Raw genomic sequence first — 14,019 nt, 5'->3', positions numbered from 1 at the left:
CATGACTTGAACTCAGACAGAGAGGAAGTCGATCTAATATAGAGTGGGAGCTTGTTCCACATTGTGGGGCCAGCCACTTCGAAAGCTCGGTCTCCCCTTGATTTTATGAGACCGCTTTTATGAGACCGCTTTATGAGAAAGCTCGGTCTCCCCTTATGCTTTTGCTCTCAACGAAGGCGGTCGCATTTTCTTACCCTCCTCTCCCTTATCTCCCCTGCTTTGCTTCTCTCGTCTCGTCTAGTCTACTTGTACTTTGAGAGACTCTCTCCGCACTGTTCTCCAAACTAAGAAATTATGGATTTGATCAACTGGTCTCTCAACGCAATTGACACCATCTTCTCGACGAGAAGCTTGGGTTCGGGGGAACCTGCCCAGATAGCATGTATAATCGGCCCGAGCTCGGCTGCCCCGCGGCGCCTGCGGCTCAGACTCGGCATCGGCGTGTGTTAACCGGGCCGATTGTGGCCCGCAGCTCGCTCTGGCACATGCATTTTTGTTACGGCTGTAAAGCACTGGGCCGATTCATGTTCACCGTAACTGGTCGGCTCTGCTGTATGATCTGGACCACTTCTGGAAATGACTCGGCTTAGGTTAAATCAAGGATGGTTTTAATGTAGCAATAATTAACATAAAAATTATTTTAAAATTGACGTAAATTCCTGACTGTATCTTAGTATGTTATACTCGTCGAATGTCGTTGTCCAAAACAAAATAGATGCGGTAAATAATAATAATAATAGAGTCATTTTGCACAGAGCAATTTTTAATATTTATAACCATAGCAAAAATATTTAGTTGTCATGAAGATTCTTTACGTGTATTTTAAAAATGCATGGGCGCTCGACATCACTCGCACAGTCACGGTGATTGCAGTCGCGCATCGGCTGAGTAGTTGGGTAGTCTAAAATTAACACTGAGTCTAAAATTCATTTTACTGGCTATTTCAAATGTTTACCAGCAGTGACGGTTAAACTCTGGGCGCTCGGCTCAGATGCGTTTACCGGTATGAAGCCGATTTCAACAGTTGCTGCAGCGAGCGTCAGCACGCAAGACGTGTGCACAACTTTCGGTGAGATAAAACTCAACGCCTGACTTAAAATCATCCCTTTTCGATCCTGCGTCATTACAGTGAACTTGAGGTAAGTTGTGTTCAATTTCCTTAAAAAGCATCAACATTTCACGCCGAGCATAGTTTCAATCGAGTTACGTCGACCTACATATTTCGAACTGTTGCTGATTAAATGTTGATTATTATCGATCCGTTTAAACTTTGTTCATGTTCATTTGACAGTGCTTCCCTAGATGAAACGAAAAGAAAGAATTCAGAACTCGAATTCTATTAATTAGGACAACAATATAACATTTTTGTCTGAGTAAAGTAGTGCAAATGGGGGTAATATGAAAGCTTTTATGGCGCGAAGTTAACGAAGCTAACATTGACTAACGTTAGCTGCGCTGTTTTTGCGCTAGCAGCTCATATTTTCGTTCTGCTAGTTGGCAAAGAATTAGTTGCTAGGCTAGACACCATTTTTATTGAATGCAATTTACGTGAATAATATTTACGAGCACAGTCTTTGATCTGTGGAAGAAAATAAAGTGGAACAAATGTTAGCTGGCTTAAGGCCAATTCATACCGCACAGACAAACGCCAACAAACACGTTTTGTCCTAAAGTATGTGCACATTTTGATCCTGTAAGAAAATATTTATTTTACTTATGTAAATAGAGGAATGATGTGGGACTTTGGTCTGCTGAAAGCTGGGTCATGTCTGTTGCTGAGTGAGATCGGGACTCTTATTATGAAAATGAACTGAGGACTCTTATAACGGTAGAGGAGCAGCTGCGCCTGCGCCGGCGACCTCACAGTTGCTGGGGATTATGATTACGCTGACACGTTTGCTCCTGGTTTTACAGGTATGATACAACATATGTTCATGCTGCAAATATTTTGTGTATTAATGTTCTGGGTTGTGAAGATCTATGTGCAGACCGTCCGCCATTTTGTGAACGCTGTGTATGACGTCGTGAAGTGCATTTAATGGCCTTTTGCACAGGGGCCTGTAACAGATATTTATTTATATTTAACAATATAAAACGAGAAGAAAGTTGTGTCTGAAAGCTGCAATCTTTTACTTGTATTGGTTAAAATGAATGAATATCTCGTGTTTTTCCGTGGGTGCTTGAGTTTGTCGGTTTCTGTTGGGGCAGTGTGAACATGACACTTATTTTTCATAACATTCTGAATACAACGACCAACTTTTGTTGGTGACTTTTTTTTGTTGGTGTTTGCTGGCGTTTGTCTGCGGTGTGAATTGGCCTCTAGTTGTACTTTTATGGCGCAAACTGAAATCGCACTTTATAGCTAACATCAACATTACCTTTGGCTAAATGCGGTCTGTACAGACAGGTTTGAAAAGTTTATTAGCTACCCTAGGGCTGGGCGATATGACTGAAAACTGTATCATGATGTAAGCGTTTCATATCAGTCGATAATATTGATATTTTTTATGACCTATTTAAAATAAGGACCAGGAGAAAAATATATTACATTCAACATTTTTATTTTAAACTTAACCTTCCTCTGATTATAATCCCCTCAGTTATAAAGGCAGAAATGTCAACACAACCATGGAAAGCAACACCATGGAAGACACAAAAGACAGGTCTTCTCAGGAGGCTGTGCCTACAGGTAGGAATTCTACAAAGTGAACTCTCTCGGTTTACTCTGACATATCTACGTACAATGTTTTGCTACTAATCTGTTATGCCTGCTTTTTCTTGTGTCTTACAGCAATTGCTAAGGAGATCCTCATCCAGCTTGATTCTATCAGAGAGCAGCAGTTGCTCATCCTGATGCAGCTCCTACAAATCTCCAGCAGTTCCAGACTTCACGCCAGACCCAACACATTTTGGGCTCCTACTTTCAACTATTGAGGAGCTACAATGTTTGGAGGAGACGTTAAAGAATCCAGAGGAGAAGAAGAATTTGGTGAGTTAAATTATGCATTAATCAGATCATTCCTAAAAGTCAGTCCCCACTCTCACTCATGCTATATTCCTTAAATAACTAACGAGTTACATGTCTTTGTTTCAGACTGTTCTCCTTGGAATGGTCGGAGGCATGACTCTTAAAGACACTGTGGGGCAGGTCCTGAAAAGAGCAATGAACACTTCGCTGGCGAGACTCATTAAAAGTGTGGTTCTGGGTGAGTGTCAGTGCTGGATAACTGCACTGTGGTGACATCCCAGGGCTCTACAGTGCAACCTATTTATTTATTTATTTATTTACTGGCTGTGACGGTGACAAAGTATTTAGGAGCACCAGTGCGACTGACCTGATCAGGTTCTATGGGTGCACCCTCCATTGAAACTAGAGCTGCAACGATTCCTCGATTAAAGTCGAGCACTCGATTAAAAAATATCCTCAATAGCAATTTACCCGTGTTGAGTAACCGGCAAAATACCGGAAGTGGCGCATTCCACAGACGAGAATCCATGAATAACATTATTACACCGTTTTCTAAGGCTACGCGATCTATTTAAAACCATTTACAATCATAATATAGCATAGTGCTATCATGAAATCACAAAGGCTGTGATTTAGTTAAGAATATGCGCTTTTAAAAAAAAAAAATGCCCCGGCAAGTCATTTTATCAAATACCGCCTTTTAATGGGTAGGTTAATTTGTCATTGATCAGAAGGTGCTCCTAAATTTTTGACTGTGCTCCTAAACTTTTTAAATTAAAAAGAAATGTAAGTGTAGAGCCCTGCATCCAAATTAAGTTTTGGTGGTTGCTGAGTAACATCACGTGGTCATGCTGCCCTCTTCTATCTTGTGTTTTTCTCAGATGCAGTCCGCCGCAATGCCCTGACCAAAGATTCTACAGAAGAGGAAACAGAGCTGCTCATCACCGGGTGTCTGTGGTTAGCCTCTGATAGGGATGGTGGCCGAAGTCAGTGGGCGAACAGGCAGACAACGTAGACAACTCAAATATCGCGGTGGGCCAGAATTAAATGTTTCAAAGTTAAAAATGTTGATATTGGAAAATGGTATTTGAACTCCTTGATTCTACATTAATGCTGTGATATTATTTCTATTCTATTCTTTTCAATTCAAATCTGTTATTAAAAAGTGTGTGCGTAGACTACTCAAAAACGCAGTGGGCCAGAATTAAATGTTTCAAAGTGAAAATGTTGATATTGGAAAATGGTATTTGAACTCCTTGATTCTACATTAATGCTGTGATATTATTTCTATTCTATTCTGTTCTATTCTATTCTTTTCAATTCAAATCTGTTATTAAAAAGTGTGTGTGCGTAGACAACTCAAATGCAGTGGGACAGAATTAAATGTTTCAAAGTTAAAAATGTTGATATTGGAAAATGGTATTTGAACTCCTTGATTCTACATTAATGCTGTGATATTATTTCTATTCTATTCAAATCTGTTATTAAAAAGTGTTTATCCTATTTTTGTAGTGTGGTCCAATAAAAAATGCATTAAACATGAAACCTGTCTTCCTTGTGCTGTTTTACTTTGTTTATCTTGCATAAATAACGGCTGCATAAATAACGGCTGCTAAGCAATTTTAGTATTAACCTGATATGAATGGAAATCAAAGTTCAAATAAGCCCAAATAAGGAACGGGATTGGAGGCGAGCTATACGTCCTCTCACTCGGGTTTCCGCAATCGGGCCGCGTTAAAACCGAGCGCTCGGCCGAGTGTCTTTAGCCTTAATCGGGCCGCGTTAAAACCGAGCGCTCGCAGAGCAATCGGACCTAGATTCATGCCGAGGATTGGCCGATTGTTTTAGCCTTAATCGGGCCGCTTTCGGCCCGCACAATTTTTGCTAGCTGGGCTGACTGCCCTGCCGGAACGTTCGCAGCTGGCTACACGATGGACGCGTGGGAGAGGTGGCGGGTCGTGTGTCTGGCGGCTCTTTCCGTGGAGGACATTGAAGACATCTACCTATTCGGAACCATGATAACAGGTTTTCTGCTGTTTGGATTAGGCATTGCCCTGGTTTATCGAGGAATTAAGAAGACGGTGACAGCTGTCCAAAACCCCATAAGGCTGCCCGTTATGATTGAAGCAGTGGGCAGAGCTGTCAGCACTCAGACTGTGACTTTGGTGACTTTGAACCAAAATATGGATAACATCTTGGAGAAGCTTACAGCTTTGCAAAGGCAAATGGATCGTTTCGGAGACCAAAATGGACCAGGGGCTGCGTAAATTGGAATGCAGCTACTCGTCCCAAGACCAAACAACCCCAATCTTATCTGCTTTCGGCCCCCCTCAACCAGCACTGGCCTTGGCCGAGGCTGCTGCTGGAACTACAACTCCCCCCGTGGAGCACTGCAGCGTGACGCTCTTGCGTTCCTTCCCCCATCCCCCACAGACACCTGCTGATTGTTGACTCTGTCTGGGACCTGATCAAGGCTGTCTCCATAGCAATTGCTGTGTCGCAATGACATCCTGCGGACTGAGGCTAGATTAGGATGCCAGACGCAGCGGCTTTCCAGGCCTACACATACACGCACTACATATATACAGATATGCAATCACCACCCCATACCCCCATCCCTCGCCTTCGACGCTACATACCACCAGTCTGGCAGGCGGGTCCGACCAGCGCCGAAGAATGGCTGCAGGAACCGGATGGCTGCTTGTTTGTGCTGGGTTACCTCCATCCCCAACTACCCTCCCTTGTTGCAAGTCTTGTGTGTTCATGTTGTGTACTGATTATGTGCCAATGTTGCTGAGGTGTTTTTTACTGTTCCCAAACTGGACTCCTTACAGGAGCGTGGTCTGGGGGTGGCCTTTTTTTTCTCCTCACCTCTCCTCATGTTATGCTGTATTCTTTCCTAAAATGCTCTGTCTTCCTGTCCTGTCTACCCCCTTGTCATATTGTATGTATGTTTGTATGGACAGGTTGATGGCGGAATTTCGCTGGTACTTGTGACTAGTGACCAATAAAGCTATTCATTCATTCATTCATTCATTCATTCATTCATTCATTTTAGCCACTAGGTTAATCCTAGTCCATAGTTATGCAGCTAGCTCGCTAACAGACTTGATAGCTACTAGAAAGACCTGGAACTACAGGTCTCTACACCCGTTTGTTGCCCGCTAGGTATCCATGGTAGTCACGTGACTGCAAAGTATGAATTGCCACTTTTAAGTCTTATTTAAAAACAGCTTTCGAATAAGTTATGTTTGCTTTGTCATATGATTTTAATGTTTTCATTTTTGTAAAGCACTTTGGGGCAACGTCTATTGTTTGAAAATGTGCTATATAAATAAAGTTGCTTGCTTGCATGCTACCCTTAGGATATATCATTAGGAAGCATGGCATTAGTTTTCACTGTTATGCAGATGATACTCAGCTCTATATTTCTTCACGCCCTGATGAAACTTATCAATTCACAAAATTAACGGTGAAGACTAAAATTTCATCTTTTGATATAATTTCATTTTTTAATATTATGTATCTGTATTATTCTTCTTTATTAATATTCATGATCAGTTGTATTATCTTATGGAGTTTAAATGCATGTGCTTGAATCCATGAGGAGACTATTGATAGCATGGATCCATGTGAGGATCACATGTCAGACAGGAGGAAAGCTATATTTTGCTCTGAGATGTTTCCACTGATGCAAATGTACCACGAATGTATACACCAAGGATAGTTTCTTAATATAGAAAGTGGATTGTGCCATGTGTAAGCATGACATATACGTTCCATTTTTAAAGCTCAAGCAACATTTTTTTCTACCTTACAAGGAAGTTGTAAGTCGCTCAGTGATGTATATAAGCTCAATCTTACTGTTCTGACTCAGAGAAACACGGAAACACAGAGACCTGGCATGAATACAAAATCTTCTTAAGTTTCCTGACATATAAGAATAAAGGCAAGATTTCTTGGCAAGATAACTGGTGTCCAGTCCCGTGAATCAAATAATAATGGGGAAAAGGCTTAATTCCAAGTCTACAAACGGAATGCATAGCTGATATAAAAAACTGGATGACTAGTAATTTCCTACTACTTAAATCTGAAAAAATAGAGATTCTTATTATTGGACAAAAAACGTCCTCACGTAATAACTGTCTAACACTTTATGGCTGCTCTGCCAAGTCTTTGTCGTCGGTTAGGAACCTGGGGGTGCTCTTTGATACCAATCTTTCATTTGAAAGTCACGTGTCTAGTATCTGTAAAACCGCATTTTTCAATCTTAAAAATATATCTAAATTACGTCATATGCTCTCAATGACAAATGAAGAACAATTAGTTCATGCGTTCATGACATCAAGGCTAGATTATTGTAATGATATTATGAGTGGTTGCCCTGCACGCTTACTAAACAAATTACAGCTGGTCCAAAATGCAGCGTCAAGAGTTCTTACCAGAACCAGGAAGTATGACCATATTAGCCTGGTTCTGTCAACACTGCATTGGCTCCTTATTAAACATCGTATACATTTTTAAATATTGCTGATTACTTACAAAGCACTAAATGGTTTAGCTCCCCAGTACTTGAGCGAGCTCTTAACGCATTATAGTCCTTCATGTCTATTGCGATCTCAAAATTCTGGCCAGTTGATAATACCTAGAATATCCAAAATTGACTGCTGGCGGTATATCCTTTTCCTATTTAGCACTAAAACTTTTGAACAATCTTCCTAACATTGTCTGGGAAGCAGACACACTTTGTCAGTTCAAATCTAGACTAAAAACACATATCTTTGGCCTAGTATACACATAAAACATTATAGACTTCTATAATTCAAAGTTAGGCTGCATAGTTTAGGTCAGCCAGAACCGGGAACACTTCCCATAAATCCTGATGTACTTGTTACATCATAAGAAGGATGGCGTCTACGCTAATATTAGTCTCTCTGTTTATCCCGAGGTTTACCGCAGTCTGCCGGATCCAGGCTGTATCCAGATCTGATGAAGGACCTGCGCCTGGACACGACGACAACACAGTCCTGAAGTGTCAACTAGGCTCTCCCCTGTGAAGGCCTCCTTCCCTTTACCTCTGTACAGATAAAACGTTGTCATTTTATCTGTACAGAGTCACCACATGGCTACGCGGACGCGATAAATAATTCTGTATTATAAATTTAAGGCCAGACAAGTAGTTTGTTGAGGGTTGATTTGTAAAGGACTACACGCCTGCGCATACCAAACATGCATACCTATGGACTGAACACGTGATGCGCATGTGCGCAACGTCGGTTTTTGCCGACTGTGAGGGACCAAGCCGTCAAGGGCAAAGGACGCAGGATTTCCAACCAAAAATTATTTATTAAATGCAAAAAACAAAGTTAAAACATTAAATAACTTGAAAAACTGACTGAAAATAAAGTCAGGTCTGGGCCCATAAAATGGTAAACTAAAGAAGATCAAACTAAAACAGTAATCAAACAAACAAACTAAACAAAGAAAACATGGCCTCCCAAATGACACACATGGGAAACTTATATACACACAGGACTAGTCCATTAGACATACACAGGGAACACCACAAATATAACTTAACACAATTACAATAAATAAAGAAATTAACTTTAGAAATATCAAGAAATGGGCCATAAACAAAATAATGTACCCAAATAACTATAGCCAACAAAATATAAATAGAATTATAATAAACAAAACAAACATACAATCAATCATGCACCCCCCAGCTAATTGGCAACATGGATTAGCCCAACAGAACAAAATGGCAGCAACTGACGCCAACCGGTCCTTTATTGGAATGGACCTCCAATGGAGCGCAGCGTCCCAGACAGCGCCAAACCTCCGCTCTTCCCACGTAAGAAACTTAAACTCAAAGGAAATAAACGTTAACACAATATACCACTAATAACTAGAAAGTGTGCACCCAACCTAGTCATGTATGGTAAAAGTGTAAATTAGAAATAAAATGGGTAAAATGAACCAAATCTGTGTCTGTCTTTATTATGAAATATATATATATAGGGTGATCTGCAACAAAATATTTAATTATGAAATGTACTAAAGGACAATCAAAATAACATGTAAACAAACAAAAGAGAAGGATGCATGTCTGTGTGTGTGGTTTAGTTACCACCTTGCTGTGTGGCCACGTTGTCGGCCATCACACCGACCTTGGAACCTATTTCCGGGAGTGTGTTCTCAAGCCACCAGGCACTGTTTTGTGCGGATGGGCGGCCAGAGCGCGTTGAGGGTTTTCTGTTAGAACGGTGTCGTGTTAGCGGCCCCTAAGTTAATAACTAACGATCTTCGCAACGGAAGTGAATCAATCAATCCAAACTAACTTTAGCTGGACAATAACTTTATCCTAGAACTGCTGTAAAGCCAAAACAATCTCTGTCGTGTAATTTCCTATTATCACTTTAAAGCTGCTTTTAAACAATTCATATTGTTAAAAGTGCTATATAAATGAAGGTGATTTGACATGATAGCATAAATAGCAGACAAATCAAAGGAAAAATAAACAGGTGTGCGAGCGGTTGCAAACTATTTTTTTTTTCTCTGTGCGTTTTCAAAAGTCAAGTCAAGTCAAGTTTATTTGTATAGCGCTTTTCACAATACAGATTGTATCAAAGCAGCTTCACAGTATTAAATTAAAATAATACAACAAAGTTTGTTTCAAGAGGAATTTATTGATTGATAAAATTAAATTAAATATCCCCAAAATATCCCCAACTGAGCAAGCCAAAGGCAACGTTGATAAGGAACCGAAAAACTCCATCAAGTGACCTAATGGTGTCCTAAAACTCCATCAGGTGACCTAATGGAGAAAAAAACCTTGGGAGAACCCAGGCTCAGTCGGGGGCCAGTTCTCCTCTGGCATTTATGAGCTACAGGCCGGATTGTAGTTTGAACTGCAAGATTATATGAATGCCTGGCTGAAGAGATGCGACTTTAATCTAGTTTTAAACTGGGAGAGCGAGTCTGAGCAACGAACAGTATCAGGAAGACTATTCCAGAGTTTTGGAGCCAAATGTGAAAATGCTCTCCCTCCTTTGGTGGTTCTGGATATCCTAGGTATGACCAAAAGCCTTGAATTTAGTGATCTTAAAGAGCGCGATGGATTATAGGGCGATAGAAGATCCGTTAAATAGACTGGAGCTAAGCCGTTTAGGGCTTTATAAGTCAGTAGCAATACCTTGTAATTAATACGGAACTTTATAGGTAACCAATGCAGTGATGATAAAATCGGTGTTATATGATCATATTTTCTTGATCTCGTAAGAACTCTAGCGGCGGCATTTTGGACTAACTGTAGCTTGTTTATTGAGGATGCAGGACAACCAGCTAATAAAGCATTACAGTAATCCAGTCTCGAGGTCATGAATGCATGAACTAACTTTTCTGCATCAGAAACTGACAGCATATTACGTAGCTTAGCAATGTTTCTAAGGTGGAAAAAGGCTGTTTTTGTAACATATGAAATATGATTTTCAAAAGACAGGTTGCAATCGAGTATAACACCCAGGTCTTTTACTGTAGAGGATAAAGTAACAGGACATCCTATGATGTTAAAGTTGTATTGTGCGAGGTTTTGTGGGCGTTTTTTTGAACCGATAAGTATTACCTCTGTCTTGTCTGGATTTAATAAAAGAAAATTACGCGTCATCCAATCTTTTATATCTTTAACACACTCTGTCAATTTGGAAATTTTAGCGTTTTCATCCGGCCGTGATGAAATATATATTTGAGTGTCATCAGCATAACAATGGAAACTAATTCCATGTTTCCTTATAATATTTCCAAGTGGCATCATATATATTGAGAATAATAGAGGGCCCAACACAGATCCCTGCGGCACTCCATAGTTTACTGGAGTTATGATCGATTTTTCTCTATTTAAATAGACAAAATGGTAGCGGTCAGATAGGTATGATTTGAACCAGCTTAGTGCTTGTCCTTGAACACCAGTATAATTTTGTAGTCGATCTAAGAGTAATTTATGATCTATAGTATCGAACGCAGCACTAAGATCAAGTAAAACTAGTATTGAGATACAGCCTTGGTCAGAAGCTAAAAGTAAATCATTTGTGATTTTAACGAGCGCAGTTTCAGTGCTATGATGCGGTCTGAATCCAGACTGAAACTTTTCATAGATATCATTTTGTTGCAAGAAAGAGCCCAGTTGAGCGGACACCACTTTTTCTAATATTTTAGACATAAATGGAAGATTTGAAATGGGTCTATAATTTGCTAGATTATTATGATCTAATTGTGGTTTCTTAATGAGTGGTTTTATAACTGCCAGTTTAAATGTTCTTGGAACATGACCTAAAGATAAAGACGAGTTAATATTGAGGAGAGGCTCTTCCACTACAGGTAACACTTCTTTCAGTAGTTTAGTTGGTATAGGATCTAATAAACATGTTGTTGTTTTAGATGAAGTGATACGTTTATTTAACTCTTTTTGTTCTATAGTTGTAAAGCACTGTAATTGTTCTTGCGGGGTGATAATTGAAGCTGAATTATAAGGCGCGATTGAAGATTGAACGTTTACAATTGTGGTTCTGATGCTTTCTATTTTCTCAGTGAAGAAGTTCATGAAATCATTACTACTGAACTGTAACGGGATATTTTGTTCGGGTGACGTCTGTTTATTTGTTAGTCTAGCCACGGTGTTAAATAAAAACCTTGGATTGTTTTGGTTGTTTTCTATTAGTTTGCGGAGGTGCTCAGCCCTGGCCGCTTTTAGGGCCTCTTTATAACGTGACATACTGTCTTTCCACGCGATTCTAAAGACCTCTAAATTAGTTTGTTTCCATTTACGCTCTAAAATACGGGTTTCTCTCTTTAAAACATGCGTAGTATTGTTATACCATGGTGCTTTATTTTTCTCTCTGACCTTTTTTAATTTAATAGGTGCAACCACATCCAATGTTCTAGAGAGAATCAGGGACGGACTGACAATCTGTGCGTTCTGGAAAAGTCCAGAACGGCCGTCCAACCGAGGGCCGTCGGCACAAAAAAAAAAATTAAAAAAAAAATCTAATAAAGCAATACAGCCAACAGCAGGGGTACTAATATGATCACTTATATGCTACGCGTAAAAAACAACAACTGAGGGAGAAGAGTCGGCCTATAGCCACTGATAGAAAGTTAGTTTTAGGCTGCACTTTTAAATTTGCTTACATTATATTTGAATAGCAGTGGCTCTGGTGCCTGTGAGTTGCCCGCTAAACACATTCTATAAATAGCCCCAACTTGCCGTCGGGGTTCCAGACTTCGAATAAATGGTATAATTTTGCGCCCTTTTCAACTAAACGTTTCAATTTGAACTTTTGCCTCTACAAAATTACCCAACTCTCTTTGATTATACGCTGTCATTTGCGTTGCGTATGAGAAACATCAAATGGCAAACGCTCAAAAAGCGGAACAAAACTTGTTTGATCTGAGCAGCGCAGAGCATTATCAGCTCGGTCCAAAAAACAGCGATCGCGGACAAAGCAGCTGTGCGGGCTGATCTCGATCACGCGAACATTAGGGCTATTACACAGAGCTGTGCGATCCACTGAGAAGCATTTCAATTCAGCGCAGAATTCTCTATCTCTATTATAAACCCACAAATGACTTTGATTTAAGCTTGTAAAAAGCCAGATGAAACAGCGCTGATATTCTCAACATATTGACGCAAAAACAAAACAAACAAAAAAACAGGCGAAACATTGTTCCGAGAACAAACCAGCTAGAAGCACTTTTCACACCAAAACTTATGAATTAATGCCTAATGCAGTAATGTTTTGTTTAGAAGTTATGGCAGTTTATTTTTATTTTATTTTTCATTTATACTAAATGTTTGGGCTACTGTTTTTGATAACACATACAATAGGTTTATAGAAAATCAACAAAAAAATCAATAAATATTTTCATAATTTTTCAGGAATTGTTTTTTTTTTAAACGCTTGTAAGTCTGAACCAGAATATCAAGATATTTTATTATTTCCCATATGATGGTGAAAAGTAAAAAAGCGTCACCATGTTATGTAGGCCTATAATAAATATTGGAGTATAACAAATAAAAATTCCTTCTAGATTATTTTATCCCTTGAGGTAGCCCTCGCACACAAAAAGGTTGGAGACCCCTGGTATAGTAACTATGTTTTATAATTACAAGTTTGTGTAATTTGGGGCTTCTGTAGCCAGTGACATTTCATTATTTGTATTTTATGGCATTGTACATTTTTTGTTTTTATTTGAAAGGCTGAGGCTTCATTAATAAACACAACCCCAATAATCATCATTAGTTTTGAGATGTTGCTGTGAATACCTTGTCTGATAGGCTACAGTATTGTGGCATACAGTAGATAGGCTACAGCCCAGCAAGCAATAGCCGTCATTTCAACGTCTAGGTTAAATATAGACCCGATATAGTCCGGCTATGTGTAACCCACTTTTAGCCCAAATAACATTTAGGCTGGATAAATGTATTTTTTTCCAAAATAACTTGTGAGATGTATGATATTCCATCATGTAAGCAAAGTCAACTGTGATTACAAGTTGTTTGGTTTGCTTTATTTTACATGTTATATGTGTAGGCTGTGCGTAGCCACGATTTAGCTCGTATTCAGACCCGGCTATTGTAGCCCACTTTTAGTCAAAATTGATTAATTGTAGTTTTTTGCCAGGCAGTGCATGAAATGGTTGATATTCCATCATGTTCACATTGGTAATGATATCTACAAGGTTCAATGTGTCATTTCACTACATGGTCGATCTGTAGTCACGATTTAGCTCCGAATTGGACGGGCTATATGCGGTCTGATTTAGCCCACCTGGCGAAATCAAGGCAATCTGGTCTACGTACGGCTTGGCTATAGCCCTGATTCAGGCCAGCGATATAGTATAAGAATATTAGTCTTAAAAATGTTTTCGCTCACACAGCTTAATGTTTGCTGTCACACATAAACATAACATTCATACACAATCAGGGGCGTAATTTGTGGGGGGGTTGGGGGGGAGATAACCCCCCCAATATTTAAATCTATGCATTACAA

At 39.6% G+C, this 14,019-nt stretch overlaps 1 long non-coding RNA gene across 2 annotated transcripts; it reads left to right on the top strand.

Annotated features, from left to right (window-relative positions):
• The first annotated feature begins 371 nt into the window (after positions 1-371).
• LOC309484711 lies at positions 372-4,513 on the top strand. 2 transcript variants are annotated; one of them, XR_014200954.1, is made up of 6 exons: positions 372-1,139; positions 1,727-1,914; positions 2,601-2,689; positions 2,792-2,989; positions 3,095-3,206; positions 3,850-4,513. It is a non-coding gene; the product is annotated as an uncharacterized lncRNA (long non-coding RNA). The 2 variants fall into 2 exon arrangements; XR_014200955.1 differs by having other exon boundaries at positions 372-1,914.
• Positions 4,514-14,019: the final 9,506 nt, after the last annotated feature.

Source organism: Leuciscus leuciscus, assembly GCF_965113295.1.
Source record: "Leuciscus leuciscus genome assembly, chromosome: 21".
Lineage (NCBI taxonomy): Eukaryota > Metazoa > Chordata > Actinopteri > Cypriniformes > Leuciscidae > Leuciscus > Leuciscus leuciscus.
Note: the sequence above shows the minus strand (reverse complement) of the source record. Positions and strands in the feature narration are given on the sequence as shown.